The sequence below is a fragment of the Macaca thibetana genome, chromosome 3 (genome assembly GCF_024542745.1).
Source record: "Macaca thibetana thibetana isolate TM-01 chromosome 3, ASM2454274v1, whole genome shotgun sequence".
In the NCBI taxonomy this organism is placed as follows: domain Eukaryota; kingdom Metazoa; phylum Chordata; class Mammalia; order Primates; family Cercopithecidae; genus Macaca; species Macaca thibetana.
Window position 1 is genome coordinate 147055025 of NC_065580.1, and position 20529 is coordinate 147075553.

General features: G+C 61.5%; 3 protein-coding genes across 12 annotated transcripts in view; 2 read left to right on the top strand and 1 right to left on the bottom strand.

The window, feature by feature from the left end:
* The window catches only part of NUDT1 (nudix hydrolase 1), a 1171653-nt gene that overhangs the window by 561795 nt on the left and 589329 nt on the right, over nucleotides 1-20529 (top strand). The gene's annotated exons all lie outside the window — the stretch shown is intronic.
* Nucleotides 1-20529, bottom strand: part of PSMG3 (proteasome assembly chaperone 3) — a 585180-nt gene that overhangs the window by 104549 nt on the left and 460102 nt on the right. The window contains exon 1 of one of the 8 annotated variants that reach the window (XM_050784296.1): nucleotides 9492-9495. The exons of the other annotated variants lie outside the window; for them this stretch is intronic. The gene's annotated coding sequence lies outside the window, so the exon portion shown is untranslated. Of the gene's footprint in view, nucleotides 1-9491; nucleotides 9496-20529 lie in introns of those variants that run through there. 8 annotated transcript variants of the gene reach the window in all.
* ELFN1 (extracellular leucine rich repeat and fibronectin type III domain containing 1) overlaps nucleotides 5074-20529 on the top strand; it is an 83138-nt gene continuing 67682 nt past the window's right edge. Inside the window, exon 1 of one of the 2 annotated variants that reach the window (XM_050784229.1) lies at nucleotides 5074-5198. The gene's annotated coding sequence lies outside the window, so the exon portion shown is untranslated. Of the gene's footprint in view, nucleotides 5199-9287; nucleotides 9366-20529 lie in introns of those variants that run through there. The other variant, XM_050784230.1, reaches the window with a different exon arrangement.

Consider the following 20529-nt stretch of genomic DNA (forward strand, 5'->3'; position numbering starts at 1 on the left):
CTCGGGAGGCTGCAGTAGGAGAATCACTTGAACCTGGGAGGTGGAGGTTGCAGTGAGCTGAGATCGCACCACTGCCCTCCAGCCTGGGGGACAAGAGCGAGACTTCGTCTCAAAAAAAAAAAAAAAGAAATGAATCCCCTTCCACCCTCTCCCCTAGCCTTGCAGTCCCCAGGTTCCTACAGGAGGCACCCACTATTTCTAGTTTCTTGGGTCTCCTTCCAGAAATCAGTGTGTGCAGGCAAATAAAATGTCATTTCGTTACCTCCTTTTTGTACACAGTCTAAAAAAAAAAAAAGTGCCATATACACTGTCCAGCCCCTTTTGCTTTTTCATCCTAAAGAACATCCACAGATGAACTCCAATCAGTCCACCTTTATCCGGCTGGATGTGCCATGATGATTTAAGCACTCCACTGTCAGCGGGCACTTAGGCTCCTTCCAATCTGCTGCTATTACAAAGAGTGCTTCGGCGAATAACCTTGTACAAAGCAATATATCATTTTTCACATTTGCGAGGAGTATCTGGAGGACAGATTCCTAGAAGCAAATGCTGGGCCAAAGGGTGTGTATATTTGGAATTTTGACATTGTTTCAGAGGTTCCAAGGGTGTCTTCTTCCCCACACTATTGCAACAGGGTGTGTCCTTAGACTGTTTTATCTGTGCCTATCTGATGAGTGAAAAATCACATCAGTAAAGTTTCAAACTAAGCGTGAGCGTAGGCACTTTTTCATTTGTTTAAACATCCTTTTGATTTCCTTTTCTGTTCATTACCTCTGCCTTTTTTTTTTTTTTTTTTTTTTTTGCCTCTTGGCTATTTTTTTTCTTATTGATTTGTAAGAGCTCTTTATATAGAGGGAACTGGCTCTTTGCCTGAGATAGAAATTGGACATAGCATTTAATCTATGGCTTCGGGGTTTTACGGGCGTTTGTTGTTCTTACTGTGAAGTTCTGGGAACAGGAAGAGATTGTCACCGTTCTTCTCTGGTTACCATTTTCTTAGGATGCGGGGGGCGGAATTCTCTCCCCGCTCCTTCGCAATTTATCCCAGGTGCTCTGTCCCTCCCCTGCTTCCACAAACACACTCTGGCAACCGGGTCATTTGCTTCCAACCAGGCCATCCTCAGCAGAGAGGACACAGGAACCACCTGCAGGGGTGCAAAGGTATCAAAGCCATCAGGTGAGTCCTCATTTATCCTGGAAGTGGGTGCGGGAATGTGGGGCTGGAGTGGGGCACTGAGGCCTGGAGGTGAGTCCGTCTGTCCTGCTCTCTCCAGCTCACACTCTGCTGGATGAAACTGACACATCAAGTCATTGACTATACAATACAGTGAGAACTTGCCCAGGGAATCCCAGGGTGTCCAGGGACACAGGATTGTCAGTGGCAGGGTGCGGGGGAGGGGGTGTGTGCGCTTCCAACCACCTAAGAAAAGTGAAGCCCTGAGGCCCCACAGCCCCAGGCCCCTCCGGCTCTTACTGACCAGCCTCTCCCCTATAGAGTAGCTGGTGGGTCATGAGATGGTGGTTGATTTGGTTCCATAAAAATGAGAATCTTACTGGCAGTTTAGCTCTTTTTTTGTTTGTTTTTGAGACAGACTCTTGCTCTGTTGCCCTGGCTGGAGTGCAGTGGTACAACCATAGCTCACTGCAACTTCCTCCTCCTGGGCTCAAGTGATCCTCCTACCTCAGCCTCCTGAATAGCTGGAACCATGGCGCACGCCACCGCACCCAGCTCATTTTTTGTTTTGTAGAGACAGGGTCTCACTATGTTGCCCAGGCAGGTCTTAAACTGGGCTGTTTTATTCTGAACGAGGACCTTGTCGTGTACATCAGAAGGGCCTGCTGAGCCCTGGATCTGGCAACGGTGCCCAGGTGGCTGGGGGTGCACCCACCATCCCCAGCTCTGCCCTAGGTCTTGGCCCAGCCGACTCATCTCTGGAAAGACAGGCTGTCTGATGGACTGGCTGTCACTGCTGCATTGGGGCCGCTGCTGGGCAGTGGCAGCACCTCAGAAAGGAGGCCTGAGCAAGTACGTGTGGGTGGAGTGACTGCGTGAATGCGTGTGCATGCAGATGGGAACATGCTTAGTACAATGGCCTTCGAGTCTGACCATCTGGATTCAAACCCTGGCCATTTCCAGTTTATGGTGACCCTGACCAAGGTACTTGATCTCTGGACCTCTCGATTTTACCCTCTGGGAACTGGAGATCTTCATAGCTAGTTCACTTCTAGGGTTGCTGTGAGGACTAAATGACGATATCAGCCCCCAGCCACTAGGATGCTCCATCACGGGAGGGATGGTCATTGTGCCACACCAGTGTGCGTGCGTGTGTGAGGGTTACTCGGGGTGGGGTGGGGTGTGTGCAATTCGGGGATGTGTGAAGCAGGATGCCTTTGCAACTCTCTGCACAACCACAGTGAGAGATATGGGGTGGGGAGGGATCCAGGTCTTCCTGTCCCAGTGAGGCTGTGGCATCTTCACATGGGGGACAGGCTTGTAGGGGGAGCTGGGGTGGGTAACCACACGCATCTTCCCTGCCTGTGCGTCTTCCCTGGATGTGCTGTAATGTGTCTACACCACATAAGCTGCCTCTGGGTACCTGTGTCTGCTGGGGGAGGGGGATCAGGAGGAGATGAATGTCAGAGAGAAAGAGAGGAAGACAGAGAAAGAAAAGGAGAGAGGAGAGGAGGAAAGGGAGAGAGGGGAGAAGAAGAGGAAGAGGGAAAGAGATGGAAAAGGAGTGGTGGGGGGGGGGGGAGGGAGAGAGAGAGAGAGAGAGAGAGAGAGAGAACAAACATACCCTCTGACAGAGGCAAATAGAGGCCGGGAGAGAAGGCTCCAGAAGAGGCCAGAGACAGCCTCCAACCCACCTCTTCTCTTTGGGTCTGTCCTGGGGTCACCCATTCCCAGCCTGAGGTGTGTCAGGGTTTTGGGGCACAGCAGCCGGAGGCCAGCCAGGCCCCGCGGGGGGCCCTGCCCTCTCACGGGTCAGGAGGGCATATTTCAGCATTGGAAGGAGCTGCAGAGGGAGTCAGTCAGGGCTGAAATACCTCAGCGCCCTGGAAAGCCCGCAGGACAGCTCCCCTCTTCCAGCTTCCTCCAGGGAGCCAGGTCCGGGACTCTCCAGGCCCGCAAGCAGGGGAGGAGGGAAGTGAGAGAAAGGGGCTGTGTGCCCACCTAGGCCACTGCGCGCTTCAGAGCCGGGCCCCTCCCTGAAGGACCAGGCAAGAGACCCCCCAGGCTGGGCTCTGCCCGCTCTGGCTCCCTGTTCCCTGGAGGTCTGGGTGCCCCTGCGCAGGGACTAAGGGCTGGACAGCCGCAGGCAGGGGCTCCGTCCTCGGCCTCCACCCTTCGTGTCCAGCAATCTCGGGAGCAGGCGGTGGCACTTCCTCCATGCCCTGGCCTGAATCACGGTCTCAGTGCCCCCAACCCCGTCCTGCAGGAACAAGAGTGGTGGAGGCTCAGGATCGGATGCCAGGAGCTCAGAGGGCGGGCGGCCGCCCCGCGGGCTGGACGTAGTTTCTCGGCTGTGGAGAAGCCGCTGGACCCGCATCCGGACGGGAGCCCCGCGCGCCCATCCCCGGCTCGGCCATCCTCGGGGCGCGATCTCTGCGGCCTACCATCCCTGTCCCGGGACTTCCTCCGGGAAGGACACCCGGGGAGCCGCCCCCTCTCCTCTAGCAGTCTCCTCCCCTCCCCCTCCCTGCCTTCTTGATGGTGTGGGGCTCCCTGGCCGGGGCGCGGCGCTGGCAGCGGCGTCCAGAGGGTCGTGCCCAGCGCACGCTGGGGGTCCCAGGCTCGGCAACTCCGAACGCCGCGGGTTCGTGAAGCGGCGCGCGGGGGCTTAGCCCGGCGAGGGCGCTCTTGAGCCTGGTTTGGAATTTTTAGCCCACGCGAAAGCCGCAGGCTGGGGAAGGGGCGGTTGGGAGTGGGAGACGCCCTGGGAAGCCGTGAGACCGCTCGGCGAGGGCTCGGGACCACCAGGGAGCGGCGGGGGACCCCTCGGCTTAGAGCCCGAGGGAGCGATTTCGGATCCGCCGGGATTCGGGAGGCGCATGAAGGGGAGAGGGAAATCCGCTAAACCGAACCTTCCGGGAATCGGAAGGCGCCGGGCCGCTCCCACGCCTCCCCCTCCTCCCGGCCGAAAGGCGGGGGGCGACGCACTACGGGGAGCGAAAGGAGGGAGGGGTCGGCGACCTTAGGGGAGGGCGAGTCCCTGGGGACGTGGGGCCGCCGGGGGCCGACCACCCTCTCGCTCCACCTCCCCGCCCCCAAGTGCCCCGCTCTTCCCCTGCCCAGCAAACGCGCGTTCTGCGGGCTGTGCTTTGGCCCTCGCGGACGCGCGCGCCCACACAGGGTCTGACTTGGGGTCAACTTCCACTCGGTTGCCGGGCGCGTGTGAGCACAGCCGTGTCCGCACCCAGGTGCCCACCTCCCAGCGCCACCCAGGGTCCCGACCCCCAGACCTTCGGATGCTTCTCTTCCAAACCGAAGCCTGGGAGCCGCTGGGTGGCCTGGGGCGGAGGCAAGGGGCGCGCGGGGCGGGCCAGGAGGAGTGGGAGAGGCCGCCTCTCGGCTTCCCACGCCGCCCCCGGTGCTGGCTCCAACTTGCCCTCCGGAACCCCCCTCCGGCCACCCCCTAGCCCACCGACGTGCGGGCAGCGACCCCGCCCCCTGCCCCTACGGCTCCCGCCGCGGCCCCCGCCCCCTCCCCAGCCCTCCCCGCGCGCTCTCCCACAGGAAACCTTCCATCACGCTCAGAAAGAATGTGCTACAACCTCGGCGCTGCCGCGGCCGCCGCCACTGCGCCCGCGCCCGCGCCCGAGCCGGAGCCGGAGCCGGAGCCGGAGCCGCCGCTCCCCCGCCTGCCCGGCCAGCCCCGGGCTCCGAGCGCGCTGTCCCCGCAGCCGCCGCCGCCCCGCGCTCGCCCGGCGCTTGACGCAGTGAGCGCCGCAGCCTGGCTCCCGCCGGCTCCGCTGGGCTCCGGGTCGCAGGCCGAGTCCAGCCGGGCGGGCTCCGGGAGGGGCCGGCAGGGCGGGAGGGGGAGGAGGGCTGTCTGGAGCCAGCGAGCCCGGAGGAGGAAGAGGAGGAGGAAGGAGGGGAAGCCGCCGCCGCTGCCGCCGCGCTCGGGGAACCTGGGTGCGCGCGCTCTGCTCGCCCGCGACCGTGCCTCCAGCCCGGGGCCCGCACCCCGGCCCAGGTAAGAAGGGGCCTGCGGTGCATGGGGCTGTCCGGGGCCGGGGGACCCCTCTGCCGCCGCTGCGGGATCGGAGGGTCTCCGCCCCTGGGGGAGGCAGGGAAGAAGATACTCTCTCGGGGGGGCGGCGGGGGTCAGCACAGGGTCCCCAGCGGCTCTTGCAGCCCGGGCCACCCCATCCCGGGTGCCCTGACCTCAGCGTCCGCGCCAGGGCCGAGTCCCCCCGCCCGCGGGGCTCTGGATGCGGCGCTCGGGGCCCGCGGTTCCGGGGTGTCCCCATCCACCCACCCGGGTTCGGAGGCGGGCGCACCCGAAGTTCGCGGCCGCCGAGCCTGGGCCGGACAAACTTCCCTCCCCGACGCCGCGGCTGGAAGGGCCAGGACTCTGGACCCCTAGTGCTAGGGAGGCGCCGCGGGGACCCCGAAACTTTACCGAGCTCGCTGAGAGCAAAAAGCCGACTGGGCAGAAAGAGGGGGAGGGGGTTGGACGCGCCTTTGAGTGCGCTGGGGTAGCCGCGGCGCCCCAAGTTGAACCACAGACGAACCCCTCTTCATCTAAAACCAGGTCTTGGAGGCGGAGGTGGGGAGGGAGTAGGTTGTGGGTGCCTTGCCTTCGCAAAGCCTGCGTGGGGGGCGCAGCGCCCCGCCCCGCGCCGCTTGAGCCTCCGGAGGGGGTGTTACGGGACCCCCGCCCCCACCCCAGCCGGTGGCCGGGCTAGCCTGCCCGCCGCTGCGGAGCTCCCGGGAAGGACCCGCTCGCGGTTATTAATAGGCGTCGGTGACCTAAGCCTCTCCCGGTCCGGGAAGCCGACGCGGTGGGGCTGGGCTGGGCTGCCGAGTGGGGCGGGACCCCGGGGCCCAGAGCGGACCCCCAGCTCTCCTGGCTACGCTGCCGCCGCTCTTCCCTCCCTGCCGCCTGCTCTCCTCCCATTATCCCCTCTTCGATCTCGGGGTGTCGCCCCCCCGGAACTTTTTCTCTTCCCAAACTGCACGGTGACCACCCGGTCAGGGTCCTGGTCCGTACCCGCGCAATCTCAGCACCGTTCCCGACCGAGTCCTCCGCCGGGGGCAGAGCGCGAGTTCCCGGGGCCAGGCTGCCCAGGGAGGAGCGGGGACTTCCTGCAATCCGCGCCCTTCCTCCCAGCCCACGGCGAGCGCAACACATTCGCCCGCGCCTGCGGGCGAGAGGAGGTCGCTGGGGGCAGCCTTGGGGGCTGTGGAGGGTGGGGGGCACCCGCGAAGCTCCTGGAGCGTTTAGGGATGCAGCTCGGGCGGCGTGTGCGGGGAGGAAGCAGCGTCCCGGCGTCCCCCCTTCAGCGTCGCCTTCGCGCGCCCCGAGGGCCCAGGAGGGTTCGGTCTCCCCCACCCCACCCCGACACTCAGGTCAGAGCCTGAGTGGATTTGAGGATCTGGGGGACAGGGAATACGGAGTCCTTCTTCTGCCTGGGTGTCTGCAGAGCCCAGTCCGCAGGCAGCGTGGGGATCTTTGTCCCCAGGGCCAGCGCCGGCCCCGCCCCCCTCCCCGTTAACTCCGGGACTCCGCCGCCCTCCAGCTTCCAACCTCTCAGCTTCACCGCCGCGTCCTGTCCTCTCCTCGGTTCTGGGTCTGGGGGAGGGGCGGGGGGCGTGGAGCGCGGAGTTGGGCCCCGGACAGATGTCCTCGCGGCGGCGGCGCCCGCGTCCCGATAACAGAATTAATGACTTACACGCAGGCCGCCAATCGGCGCGGCCACGGGGGAGGGGCGGCCCGGCCGGGACTCCGGGGACTCGGTCGCAGCCGGACGGCGCAGCCTCCGCTCGGGGTTGCGGGGCGGCCACGAGGACTCGACCCCCGCCGTGCAGCCCCGCCTCCGGTCCTCTGCCCTCCCCTCCCCCAGCTCCAGGTTTCGCTCTCTGCTGGGGTCCTGGCTCCTCAGGTTGCGGGATCTCGCCTCACAGGGCCCCGCGCTTACCCCTACCTGCCCCTCCAGTTGACCTCTGAAGTTCTCCGTGGATCTCAGACCCCGAGTGGCCGCAGAACTGACCTCTGGGGTCAGGCAGTACCGGTCAAGGGCCCTCTGAAGAGGCCCCCGGCCTCAGTTTGCACCCCAAGGAAATGGGCTCATAATGCCTGCTCTTGGGAAGTAGCAGGACGTCCTGGTGCGACTCCTCCGGGCAGGCGCCCAGCACAGCGCAGGGCACACGGGGGACACCTGCGAAGGCCAAGGAGGCTCCTTCCAGAGCTTCGGCTGCACTTGACCAGCACAGGCCTGGGAGAACCTGCTGGAAATGGGGAACCAGTACCTCTCTTGGGGTTTATGTTTGGCAGGGGGAATGGACAGGCTGGGGCCCCGAGGCCGGTGGTCATCTGCACAGGGCTGGCGAGGCCAGAAGCTGGAGGGTAGCATACCGGGACCTTCCAAGCCCCGCCAAGGAAGCTCTGGGGGCCGACCAGCTTCTCCCTAGTGGAGCTGCCGCTGGGGAGACCTCACAGACAGGCAGGGAGGAGAGGGTGCCCCTCTCACCGCCGGCCTCGTTCCACAGGCCCAGGCCTGGCACATCTCAGGCTTGCAGTATCTATCTGGTGGGTAAACAAGGACCTGCTCTTGGCCTGCGGCCTGGCTCTGACCGTGGTCCAGGTCGGGGCAGAAGGAGAAAGGCCAGAGCTTAGGTGTTCCAAACCACCAGTGCTCTTCCTGCTGGCCCCTGGGGCTGTGCTGGGTTTCCAGGCCCCCTGCCCCCCTAGTACTTGCATGAAATCGTGGGGACGCACTGGCTTTTGTCCTAGCACTCCCCTTCAAGGCTCTGCACCCCCATCACGGGAGCCCCACCCAGCCAGCCAAAGGAGGCCACAAGCTCCAAATTCCTAAATTCGGGCCAGTTCTGGATGCCTGGGAGCCAAGGCCGCTCGGAGCCCACTCCCCGATTCTGGCTACTAGAGAACCCTAGGACCCAGGCGTGTCAGGCCCTGCAGCCGGGCTAGGCCAGTCCCTATAGGACTGAACGGCGCCGTGGGCGTTCATTCACATTCCCTCTCCGGTCCCCACACACTATAGGATTTTTCTTGATTTGCTGCCTTTGAATTGAGTCAACTCTTTTGTATGCTCGTTGAATTGCCCAGCTGCTGGCGGCGAGCGGAGAGCGTGCCGGGGGTACTGAGGCCGGGAACCAGAGGCGGGCGGGGGACAGGAAGCGGGGAGGGGGCGCCGGCGGGGGCGCGCAGGCTACGCGGGGACTGGAGAGGGCCCCCAGGCGCCGGCCGTTCTGGAACGCGGGCTTGTCCAGGCACCTCCGGGGCCTGCCCGGCCCAAGCGTGGAGTCTCAAGGGCTCCTACCCGGGTCCAGGCTGCCCCTGGGGCTCTGCCTCCGACGCGCCGTGTGGGGCGAGACTCTGGGCCTCTCTTGACTCAGTTTCCCTTCCTGTAACATGCGGACGGGGGCTTCCGCACAGGCAGGTTGTCAGGGTGAGACTGAGCCGAAGAGTGCTCGAGAGTCCCCTTAAGTCCTCCCAGTGGTTGGGGTGAGTGAAGGAAGGAAGCGGGGCCCGGCTTGCGCCCCGCATTCTCTGCCCCTAGGTCCCTGCCCTCCCGGATAAGGGGCGGACCGACGGGAGGACCTGAGAACACCTTGGCTTTGCTTCGGGTGATGGGAGTCGCGGGTGGCTCGTTCAGCCAACAGCTGTCGCCCCCACTCCCCCCACCCACCTACCCCCACCACCTTTTAGATGTGGGCGGAGAGGGCCGGGGACGGGACAGCGAGGACGCCCCCTGCGCTTTCTAGGACCTCCCCTCCTCCCCCAGCCCCTGCGCGTCGCCGGGAGAGGGAAGGAGCGGGGCGTCGCAGGGAGCGGAGGAGAGCAGGGGCTCCGGAGGCCGGGGAGAGAAGGGGAGGGCCAGAGGCTCCGAGCCGGACTCGCGCCGGAGGAAGAGGGGGTGGAAGGGAGCGCGCAGGCGGGCGAGGGAGCGAGGGAGGGAGGGAAGGAGAGAGGGAGGGAGGGAGGGAGGGAGGGAAGGGGGGCGGGCGGGGGCAGGGCGAGCTTGAATTCTCCCCCGGCCGCGCGGCGAGGGGCGGGGCCGCGCGCGCAGATCGATGGGCGAAGCTGGGGAGGAATTTCAATCCCGGGAGCGAAGTTAGAGCTTGAAGGACGGCTGCGGCGGCGGGCGCAGCCCCGGAACCGAGGCCGGGCTGGCAGGTAAGCGGCGAGCACGGCCGGGCGCTGAACCTGGGGGACTTGAGACCCGTACCACCCCCGGGGAGCGGCGCGGCCAAGTCCCCCGCCACCTCGAACCCCGGGCGTCCCCGAGTGCGCCGCGTGCGCCCCCGGCCCCTGCTGCGCCCCCAGGCCCGGCGCGCGATCCGAGCGCAGCGGGCAAAGTTGGAGGAACTTGGCGGCGGCGGAGCGGGCGCAGGTTCAGCCCGACAGAGCCCAGGGGCCCGGGTTGGGGTCGCTGCCGCAGCCCGCACGCTGCCCCGTCCCTCCGAGCGGTTCCTTCCCCAGCTCCTCTCTCCCCTCCGTCCCCCTTCGCAGTCCGCACCCCGCCCCGCGCCCCCAGAACGCAGCCCCCTGCCCTTCCCGGAAACCAGGGGGCTGCCCTCGCCTCCTGGCCGAGTCGCTGACCCCTCTCCGGACTCCCATAGCCCTCCCAACTGGGCCGCCCTCCCCCAGACGCTGCGAGCCTCCTCGCTCGGCGCGGGGACCGTCCAGCCACGCACGCGGAGGGGTCACATTCCTCGGTACCAGCCCCTGAGTCCAACCCCTGGCGCGGCGGCGGGGGGGGGGGGGCTTCGCTCCGAACTGAACTTACTGGGTGCTCCCCACCCCTCGCCCCACCTGAAGGCCATCCTCGTCGTCGTTCCTGGGGGGAGGGGATGGGAGGAGGCTGCGAAGCCTCCATGCCCCGACCTGCCTCTAAAGACAAGTGCCCCTATTTCCATCCTTTGAAACCCACAGGTCACCCGCTTGATGCTGAGGGTGGGGCGGGGGGCACTGCCTGCCGTTACCGCACCCCCCTCCATAAAAACGACAGCCTCTGAGATGAAAGTCAGGCTTTTCCAGGTCTCAGCTGTGTGACCTTGGGGCAGGTGAATCTCAGAGCCTCAGTTTCCACACCTGTGAAATGGGGATAGGCTGATAATGCCTTCTGGAAAAAACGAAGGCTTAGCAGAAAGGGTCGAGGCGGGGCCGAGCCAGGTGTGCATGTCCCCCAAAAGCCTCCGTGCCAGCATTTTCCCTTCCTGCACACCCAGAGTGGGGCCTCTTTGGACCCTGTCTTGGGTGGGCTGGCTCTGCCGCTCACTCCCTCGATTGGGCTAAGGGCTGTGCGGAGAGCCTGGGGACAGAAGCTGTGGAGGGACTGGGAGCCAGGAGCAGATATAAATGGCAAATCTCCTCACATTGCCTCTCTGAGGGGCTGCCCCCTAGAGAGACCCCCAGCCTCCAAAGAGGTCTTCAGCTTGCACCCAGCCTTGGGGCAAACCCCACCTCTCTGAGGGGCTGCCCCCTAGAGAGACCCCCAGCCTCCAAAGAGGTCTTCAGCTTGCACCCAGCCTTGGGGCAAACCCCACTGAATGGGGCATAGGTTGCTTGAAAAGCATCAGCATGCTCCTCTTCTCTGCCTGGCTGACCCCTGGCCTCCTGCCCCCTGGGTCCCTGCCCCTGCCACCTTTTAATTGAACAAGCATTGAGAAAACTGGCTTACAGGACCCAGCCCAGGTTTGCGCCCCACTCCACCAAAGGTGGGGGGACAAACTCCAGAGGGCCGTGAGTGGGAGCGTCACCTGGATTTGAGGGGGTTTGGAGTCCAGCCAGGACCCCAGCACTTGGGTCCCTCATTTTCCTGGGCATACGGTAGTCAGGTCTTCTGCTGGGCAGAAGAGCTGGGGGTCTCCAAGTCAAAGGTTGGGGGCCATGCCCCTCCCCCATCCTCCAGCCAGCTGTGCAGCCCCCTTCTCGGCCGCAGCAGCAGGCCTGCTCTGTGCGTATCATTCAGGATGATACAGCAGGCCCAGCAGGCAGCTCCTGACTCCCAGGAAAACCAGTGGGCACCTGAACCAGAGCCACACTCCTGAGGCCTGGTAAGTCCAGGGTAGGGGTGCAGGGATGTGGTGGGCACCTGCACCCCAGACCAGAGGAAGGGAGGGAGGGCTGCGTCCCTTCCCCACCGTGCCCCTGGGCTGCCACTGGAAAGCACTGATTTTTCAAAGTGTCTTTGGAGGCAGGTTCCCCACACCTGGGCCAGGGAGAGGCTGCTGCTCCTCCACCTCCCTACCACAATCCCCACCAAGAAACAGGTGTCCGGGGCCCCAGTGAGAGCCCAGGGCCAGAGCCTGGAGTAGCTGCCTCTCTTGGACCCCGGCATTTGAATATTTTCATCCTAAATGTATACTTGGAGGCTTCACCTGCTCTCCAGGAGAGAAAAATTAATGGGACTAAAATATGACCACAGTGCCTGGGATCAATGGGGTAAAATTGGAGTGGCTGCCTGGGTCCCGTGTTGGTGGCTGTTTCTGTCTGTTTCCAGCACACATGCATCAGCTCTAAATTTTGATAGAATTTTCTAAGCATTCAGGAAAGCCTCCTTCTAAGGTCCCCCTGGGGTCAGAGCCCCCACCCTAGGATCCCTACCCCCTGACAAGCCCAGTCCCCATTTTGGTAGGGAACTCTGTTTCTCCATGCCAGACTCAGACGCCATCGCATCGGAGGAAATTTATGAGCAGAGGTGCTCGGACTTGGGGTGTTCATATATCTTCACAAGAAAGAAACAGGCAGGTCCCCGAGATGCCTGGTTGGGTGGTGCATAAATACACGAGGGGGCTGGTGGGGGCAGGCTTAAAAATGCAAGTGAGTGACAGGCGATAGATCTCCAGGGCCGGGTGACGAGACCATAAATTTCCGGGCGTGAACCTGGAGCGGATGGTGGCATCGCCGCGGACACTGGATACATTTGTCAGCTCTCCAGCTCCCCGCCCCTTGCTCTTTCTTTTTTGTTTTGTTGTGGATTTGGTTTCTTCCAGCACAAACTCGGATGTCAAGTGGCCTTGGGTGGGTCTTTGTGGGGGTGGCTGGTGGTGGAGCCAGTGTGGTGGATGATGGCGCCATCCACTCCAGCACCCGCTGTGCAGATGGGGAGACTGAGGCCCAGAGTGGGGTGGGGCCAGGGAAGGTGGTGGAGGGGTCCTGTGTCCGGTGTCTGTGTCCTGTTGTGTTGGTTCAGGTCAGGGAATTCTAGCAGGGTGAGAGGCCTTGGTTGTTGGGGGCTGCTGCCTCCCCTCATCCCCATGCACCCTGAGCCAGTCGGCGGCACCACCAACAGTGAACAGGAAGCGGGGGGGGCAGCTACGGCCACTCAAGTCCAGCACCACAGCTCCTCACCTTGCCCCCGACATCCCCTTCCCAAGGCTGGTGGATTGAGACCTGGCTCTGTCCCACCTCTTCCAGCCTCTCCGGGAGGGAGGGCAGGAGGTGGAGAGACCACCCTGGGAGCACTGATGGCAAAGGAGGGCGGACTGTGTGCCCTTCCTGGAGCCTGGGACAAAGCTTGGAGGAACTCGGCTGCCTTGGAACGGGCATCCTCAGATGGAAAGACAATGGTCTCACAAATAAACGCACCTCCTTTCCCACGGAGATCAGCCGGTCCAGTCCCATTTTCCTGAAGAGTCCAGCGTCGCCCGAGGTCATACAGCGAGTGAGCTGGAGCTATGGCTGGACCAGGCCTCTGCACCTGTAGGGCTGTCCTGTGGCAGCCAGGGTCTTGGTCTTGGAGAAGAGCTGGAACCCAAGCTGAGGCAGTGGGGGGTTGAGCAGGGCTTGAGGGACCTTCAGAGGGGAGGCAGAGAGGACTACTCCTCCACTCCCTGCTCCAGGCCATGGGGGTGTGCGGGAGCCAGTGGGGAAACTGAGTCAGGCGGCGAGGACCACTCCTTTGCTCCCTGCTCCGGGCCATGGCGGGTGCACAGGAGCTGATGGGGAAACTGAGGCAGAGAGGGCCACTCCTCTGCTCCCTGCTCCTGGCCATGGGGGTGCACAGGAGCTAGTGGGGAAACTGAGTCATGGAGGCTGGTCCACACCGCCCTCCCCTACCCACGTGGCCAGGACTCCTGGGGCCGTTCTGTGGTAGGAGACCCTGGAGTCTCAGGATCTCGGTTACTCAGCCCCGGTTGCCTCCTCAACACTCACAGCTTCCAGGCTCCCCTCCTCTGTGAGCCGGACCCAAGCTCCTCTCTGGGGCTGAGGAGGAGGGGTCTGACTGGCCCCTGTAGGGTGGGCAGAATTTAGATAACCCCACAGGAAGAGGTGGGCATCCAGGCAGGAGAGGCAGCGGAAAGGCAGGTGTCAGGCTCCTGGAGCAGTGAGGTGGGTGGGGAGAGAGGCCTTGACAGTGGACGATGACCCCCTGCCTGCGATGTTTGCCCTGATGTCTTCCTCCACCAGTTCCGGGACAGACTCAGGCAGCCACAGTGGGAGAGACTGGTGGAAGGGACAGGGCCTTGCCTCCCCATGGGTTGTGCCCAGTGCCCCCGCATGGGAAACCGAGCTCTGGGCTTCCGAGGGAGGGGTGGGGACAGAGGAGGCGCAGCCGGGCGGGAAATGCCCAGCCATCACCAGTCACCATGTTTGCTAGAGCCTCTGATTCAATCCCCGAATTTTAAAGATAGGGACACTGAGGCCCAGACAGGGCAGTGGCCGCAGTGGCCGCAAGCCACTGAGGCTTGCAGGCAACAGTATCTGGGCTCAGCCCTGCTCCCACGCTGGGCTCCCCATACCTCATGTCTGACCTCAGCTGGGAGAGTGCCCCTAGCCTTACCGATGGGGACCCTGAAGCCATTGGCGTGGAGGTGAACTGGCTTGTCTAGGAAGTCACATTCCACCCCTGCGTACCCCCAGACCCCCTGTGGCCCACTACCCCCTCTAGGACCCCACAGAGGTGCATCTCTTTGCTGTCTGCCACCTCCGATGGTGACTTCTGTCAGAGGGCTTGTCGCAGAGCACTGATCGTACTGAGAGCTTCCCACCGGCGCTGGACATGTGGCCGGCTGGTGGCCGTGGGCTTGGGGGTGTGTCCATGTGACAGGTGCACACCCCGGCATTGCTGCCCTGACATTTGGAGGCTGTTGGGTTGGGTCCAGGCGGAATCCTGCCTGGGATGGAAACCTTGAGAGATGATTGACAGCCTGGAGGCTCCCCTGTGTTTACTGACAGATCCGAGTCTTATTTTCAGCAGGATCAAACTCAGGCACCTCTTAGTCATTAACTCCGTCTAGTTTAATAAACACAGATACAAACACAGCCAGTTATGTGCCCACCCTACATGGATGAGAATCCCGGTGGACTTCCGGGGCCAGGAGCAGCGGGGTCTGGAAATGGGGGGCCGTCGAGGGGCTCCCCAGACGTTCGGCCGGTGCACAGGAGGCACTGCAGGGAGAGGGCTTTGCAGAGCACACAGTGAGGCAGCGCTGGCCTGGAGGGACGAGTCAAGGACAGCTGTGTGCCTTCACAGTCCTGCACTGTTGAGACAGAGCCCGAAGTAGTGGCTGGGAAGGTGTCCCGGAAATACCCACGACATAGATGCCCCGCCAGGGTTGCGTGAAGGGGCAGCAGCCAGTGCTTGGCTCCCTCACCACCATCTTGACCTCCACGGCCTCCCTAGAAGCCCAAGGGGCTGGGGACCCTCAGGATGTGTCTCCTGGGCCTGGACTCTGGGCTGTACTGTGGCTCCTGCCTGGCCCCCCACTGGTCAGAGTGCTGACCGAGGGAGACTGGCTGGGAGGGGCACTGGGATGCTTCCCCGACACGTCTGGAAGGTGGCAGCTGGTTCCTAGACCAGATCCCGAGGGAGACGGCATTAACCAAGTGCCTGCCTCTGCCCAGAGGGTGCTGGTAGTGGCTCCAGGGCACCCTGGCTTCTGTTCCCAGGGCAACAGTGTTTCCTGGAAATCTCGAACCCCCTGGTTTGTTGTGGCTCCTGAAGAGGGCCCCCCCAGTCTGTTGTCTCCCTGCCTGAGGGGAGCCTACACTAAGGCCTCTGCCCTCCTCGCGGAGGGACCGTCCCTGCATCTGTGTGTTCTGTGGAAGTGGTGGGAGGGCCTGACTGTAGATCACAGGGTGATCCGGGTTGGGGAGCCTCTGGTGTTCCGCATGACCTGAGGTGGGTCCCTTCCCTTCCCTTCCCTTCCTGGAGCCTCGGCTGGGGCGTGGGGGTGGACGGATGGCTGTGGGGAGTGTAAATGGCTGACACCAGTTCTGGAAAGGGCAAAGCCACTGCTGCTAGCAGAATCCCCAGCCCTTCTGATTTGCCCTGCAGGACCCTCAGACCTGCAGCCCTGGATCCTGGATGGGGTGCAGCTTCGGTCCCTGCGTCCCTCTGTGCCCTGCCATGCAAAGAGGCAGGGAAGGAGGATGCTGGGGAAGGGAGAGCAGGTGCAAAGACCCTGCAGTCGAGACATGCTTCGTGTGAGTGAAGGCCAAGGCCAGTGCGGCTGGCCGTGGGGGTTGAGAGGTGAGCAGAGGAGGCCCCGGGGTCCGGGCTGCTCCCGTGTCAGAGCTCTTGCGAAGAGTTGGATGGTGCTCGGATTGCTTCGGGAAGTCTCTGGGGAGTTTGCAGCAGCTGAGAGACAAGGCTGGCTTTAAAGGATCCCTCTGGTGTCGATGGAGAAAGGGTTTTTAGGGACACACAAGGGAATGGGCCACCCAGGGGACTGCCGACGTCTGAGAGCTGTGAGGGGAGCCCGTACTGGGTGACGACGCTGGCAACGGAGAGACAGAGAGGCTGTAACTTCTGTTTTGACAGTGCTTAGAAATTGGAGCTACATTCCTGTGGAGAAAAATACTCTGTAAGGCAAAACCTATTTTCCTATTTATATTCATTAGGAAATGAGGGAGGCGGTCCTGTGGAGAGGAAGGTTGTGCAAAGCAAGTCTTGCTTCCCTTTGACAGCCATTAGCATTTCAGAGCTGTGTTCTGGGGGAGATAAACCCCCCAAAATGGACTGGTATGAAACAGTGGAGTCAGCTTGGCACAGAACCCCTCAGGGTGCCCACAAAAGTGGGGCTCAGGGCCCATTCCTCAGGTATCCGGCATCCCGGCTTTCCTCCAGGAGACGGGATCCTCAGATCTTCGTTTGCGTGTGGCTCTGGGTGCAGATGGATGTCCGAGTGAATACGGGAGCAGGCACACGTGTTCACATGTGTGTGCGTGTAGATTACTGCGTGTGTGAATAGAGGAGTGTGCACATGTGTGTGCGCACATTCACAGGTGTGTGTGTGTAGATTCGTGTCTGAATACAGGAGTGTTGTCACATGCATGAGTGCACGCGTGTGTAGATGAGTGTCTGTGTGGATAGAGGAGTATGCACACCCTCCTGGCCCCCCCACCCCTTTCACCTCTCAGACACCATAGTGGGCAGCCGATGTGGGTTCATGAATGGTCGTGGCTCTGATGTGAATTTCCTTCAGTCTGAGGGTTAGCTTCTGTAAAATGAATTTGTTGTCTGCTTTTTCTTTCTTTTTTTTTTGACAAATTCAATGGAGCGGATGGAGGCTCTGAGATGCAGGGAGCCTATGGAGCTCCCGCGGGCCTGGGGGGTCTGGGAGCCTGGTGGGTCTGGGAGCGGCCGGCTCCCCTATCCTTGGGGTAGGCGGGGAGGGACGTCAGGAAGAGAGTCAGGCCCCCGAGGTGTTTGCTGTCTGACAGACATCCGGGCTTATTTTTGTTCCTTCATTACGTTGTCCCCACAGAGCAAGAGCATGCTACATCTGAGGGCTGTGAGTCCCCAGACACAGCTTTTCAGAGAAACAACTCACCAGAAATCCAGTGTTCCCGCGCCCGAATCCACACCAGTCAGGGACCAAGGGGACTCGGCTGAACAGGCAGCTCCCAGCCCTGGGCACCTGTGCCCTCACCATGCACAGTGTGCGTGCCACCGTGCTCCCACACACACACTGGGGAGGCATGCACAGGTGTGCACAGGCACAGGTGCACGCAGACACACACCATGGGGTCCTGGAGTGCAGCCTGTGCCAACATGGGACCTCAGCTCCCATCCCACCATGACTACCTAGGGCACCTGAGCCTCATACCCCACACCTGGGCTTGGAGCAGCTCTCCCGCCCCACCCTGCACCCTGCATGCCCGTTGTGGGTAAGGCCCACACCCCTGGAAATCTTCCGACAGACCGGAGGGAGGTGCTGTGTGCCCATTTCACAGACCAGAAGGCCGAGGCATGGAGTGGGGAAGTAATGTGTTTCAGGCTCACAGCTCACGTGTGCCACAACCCAGCATAGCCTGTCTCGGACACCCCTGGGCCCCCCACCCCACATTTTACAGAAAGGTCTGTAAGCAGCCTCAGCACCTCCCACGGTGCCCATACTGCCCCAAGCCTCCTCTGGCATCCTCTTCCTGCACCCACCACCAGCCTCAGCCCCGCTGCCCTTGCCTGACCCCAGCAGTCATGGGTGTGGCCTCTGAGCCCCAGCTCTCACTGTGCCTCCGCCTGCCCATGTGGGTACCAGGGCATCCCCCCTCTCTGCGACAGTCTCGGTGACCACCCGGCTTAGCGAGTGAGGGAGTATTTGGCACAGCAGCGAAATCAGGAGTGTGGGGTGCGGGCATCGCGTGGACACACTGCGAGCCGGGATTTGGAGCGTGGGTGATGTCAGAATGGGTGATGTCAGGGGCTGGCCTGTGCTCCCGGAGTGCACACCCCGAGGACCTGGCCTTGGTGTGGGCAGAGGAGAGGAGAGGCCTGGGGACCCTGATCCCCATCTCCTATCACCTACGCTGCGCTGCGTGACCCTGAGTTACACACTAATGATTATGTCCGTCTTGCAGGGATGTTGGCACCTGCTCAGCTAGAGCCCACCCCCCATGTACACACACACACACACACACATGCACGCATGACCACCCATAGCCTCCATTTGACAAAAGAGCAACTAGGGCTCTGTACCCTGCCAGGGTCCAGCTGGTGACCAGGGGTGGGGGGGCGCATAGCTACAGCCCAGGCCTGGGTCCACTGTGCTGGAACTATCACGGCTGCACATCCCCCTCCCTGCGGGAGGCTCTGGGACCTCCCCCAGCCTGGGAGCGCCTGGCCTGACCAGCTGAGCCGTGGGCAAGGTGCTCTGGGCCTGGGACCTAGAGGACAGTCCCGGGGTCTACTCTGAGGTCCCCTGCAGCAGGCTGGCTGAGGGAACCCACAGGAACGTTCCCTGGAGGTTGAGGCAGGAGGAGAAACTGAAGCCCAGGCTGCTGCCTCAGCCCCATCCCCACCGAGCTCTCCCAGGGAGGATATGGGGAGGGGAACAGAGGGTTCCTGCAAGCCTCATGTTCGCACCTGTGCACTGGAGCTGCTAACTGCTGTCTGCTGGGGTGAATCCCACCAAGCGGGGTGGCATTTGTGGGGCATCAGCACAGCCTGGGTGCCATGGTGCTACCTGTCATTGTGCTCAGAACGAGGGTCCCTTCTACCTGCCCCCTGGTCACACTCCAATGGTGACTCCTTGCTGTGACTCTGCCCCTGTCCTTGGCCATCAGCCGTTGTGGGTGTTGTGTCCCCCACTCTTCTGAAAGCCCCATGGTGCAGGGTCACCACTGCCCTGTCCTGTCTACCACAGGGCCCTGGCACCCAGATCACCATCCTTGAAGGAGGGAGAGGGCAGGGACAGAGATGGAATGGGGAGCAGAAGGGGTTGAGTGTGCCCCCGAGCTCATCTGTGTGCTGGCGCACAGTTCATTAAACATGACCATGAAGTCGGGACACGGGAGTTACTCATCAAAAGTGTTGATTCATTCATTCATTCATTCATTCATTCATTCATTCACCTACCCAGTGGACATTCTCCGATGCTGGGCTCCGTGGTCTGGATACGAAAGCAAAGCAGATGTTATCCTGGGAGTAGCCTGGGCTTGCCTTGTGCACTCTGGCTCATTTTGACCAGAATGGGTCCGGGGGCCCAGGGCAGTGCTGGAACACCCCTTGGAGGGAGTGTCCAAGGCAGATCATGTAGGGGAACAAATTCTGTGTTTGATTTTTGGGAAGGTACCCCAAGGTCACGGGGAGATCCTGTTTTGATTGAAAATCAAGTGTGGCAGGATGGTCAAGACGCGGATGGTCTTGGGGGCTGGTAAAGTCATTCTGGTTCTCGCCACCCTCAGGACAAGAAGACTCTGGTCACCTGGGGGATGATGCTGAAAGGGGCAGCGGCTGTGCTGTGCTCGTTTCCTTTGCGTGAGCTTGCTTCTCCTTTCTTCCTGAGCAGCTTTACAGAGGTATCCTGTGTGCCGACACCGTCAGCGTGCCTTCCACTGTCCATCTGCACGCCCATTGCAAGGGCACCAGACAGTGGTATTTGTGCGTTCACAGAGTTGCACAGCCATGACTACAAACCAGCTATAGAACATTTTCATGCCCAACTGTAGTCAGCAGCCCCCGCCCCACCCCGAGGCACTGATCCGAACCCTGTCTGTGGATTTACAGTTTTTTTTGAGACCAAGTCTCACTCTTATTGCCCAGGCTGGAGTGCGGTGGTGCGATCTCGACTCACGGCAACCTCCGCCTCCTGCATTCAAATGATTCTTCTGCCTCAGCCTCCTGAGTAGCTGGGATTACAGGCGCTCACCACCATGCCTGGGTAGTTTTTGTACTTTTAGTAGAGACAGGGTTTCACCATGTTGGCCAGGCTGGTCTCAAACTCCTGATCCACACCCCTCGGCTTCCCAAAGGGCTGGGATTACAGGCATGGGCCACCCTGCCCGGCCTGTGGATTTACATTTAATGGACATTTCGCATCAATAGGATCCTGCAACATGCAGTCTTTTGCGTCTGGATTCTAACACTTAGTGTCATGTTTTTGAGGTTCAATCATCTTGTCGACTGTGTCAGTTTTTGGTTTTTATTGCTGAATAGTATTTTGTTATATTGCTAGACCAAGTTTTATTTATCCATTATCCAAAACATATGCAGAGCATGTGTATCCAGTGTGGGGCCAGTATGAATCATGCCACCTTGAACATTCGTGCACACACTGGGCAGCTTCCTGGAAGTAGAGTTCTTCTGTTAAGTTCATATTTAATTTGTTTTTTTTTTCTTGAGATGAAGTCTCACTGTCACCCAGGCTGGAGTGCAGTGGCTTGATCTTGGCTCACTGCAACCTCTGCCTCCCAGGCTCAAGTGATTCTCCTGCCTCAGCCTCCAGAGTAGCTGCGATTATAGGCACGCATCACCATGCCAGCTAAATTTTGTATTTTTAGTAGAGACTGGGTCTTGCCATGTTGGCCAGGCTGATCTTGAACTCCTGACCTCAAGAGATCCACCCACCTCGGCCTCCCAAAGTGCTGGGATTACAGGTGTGAGCCACCG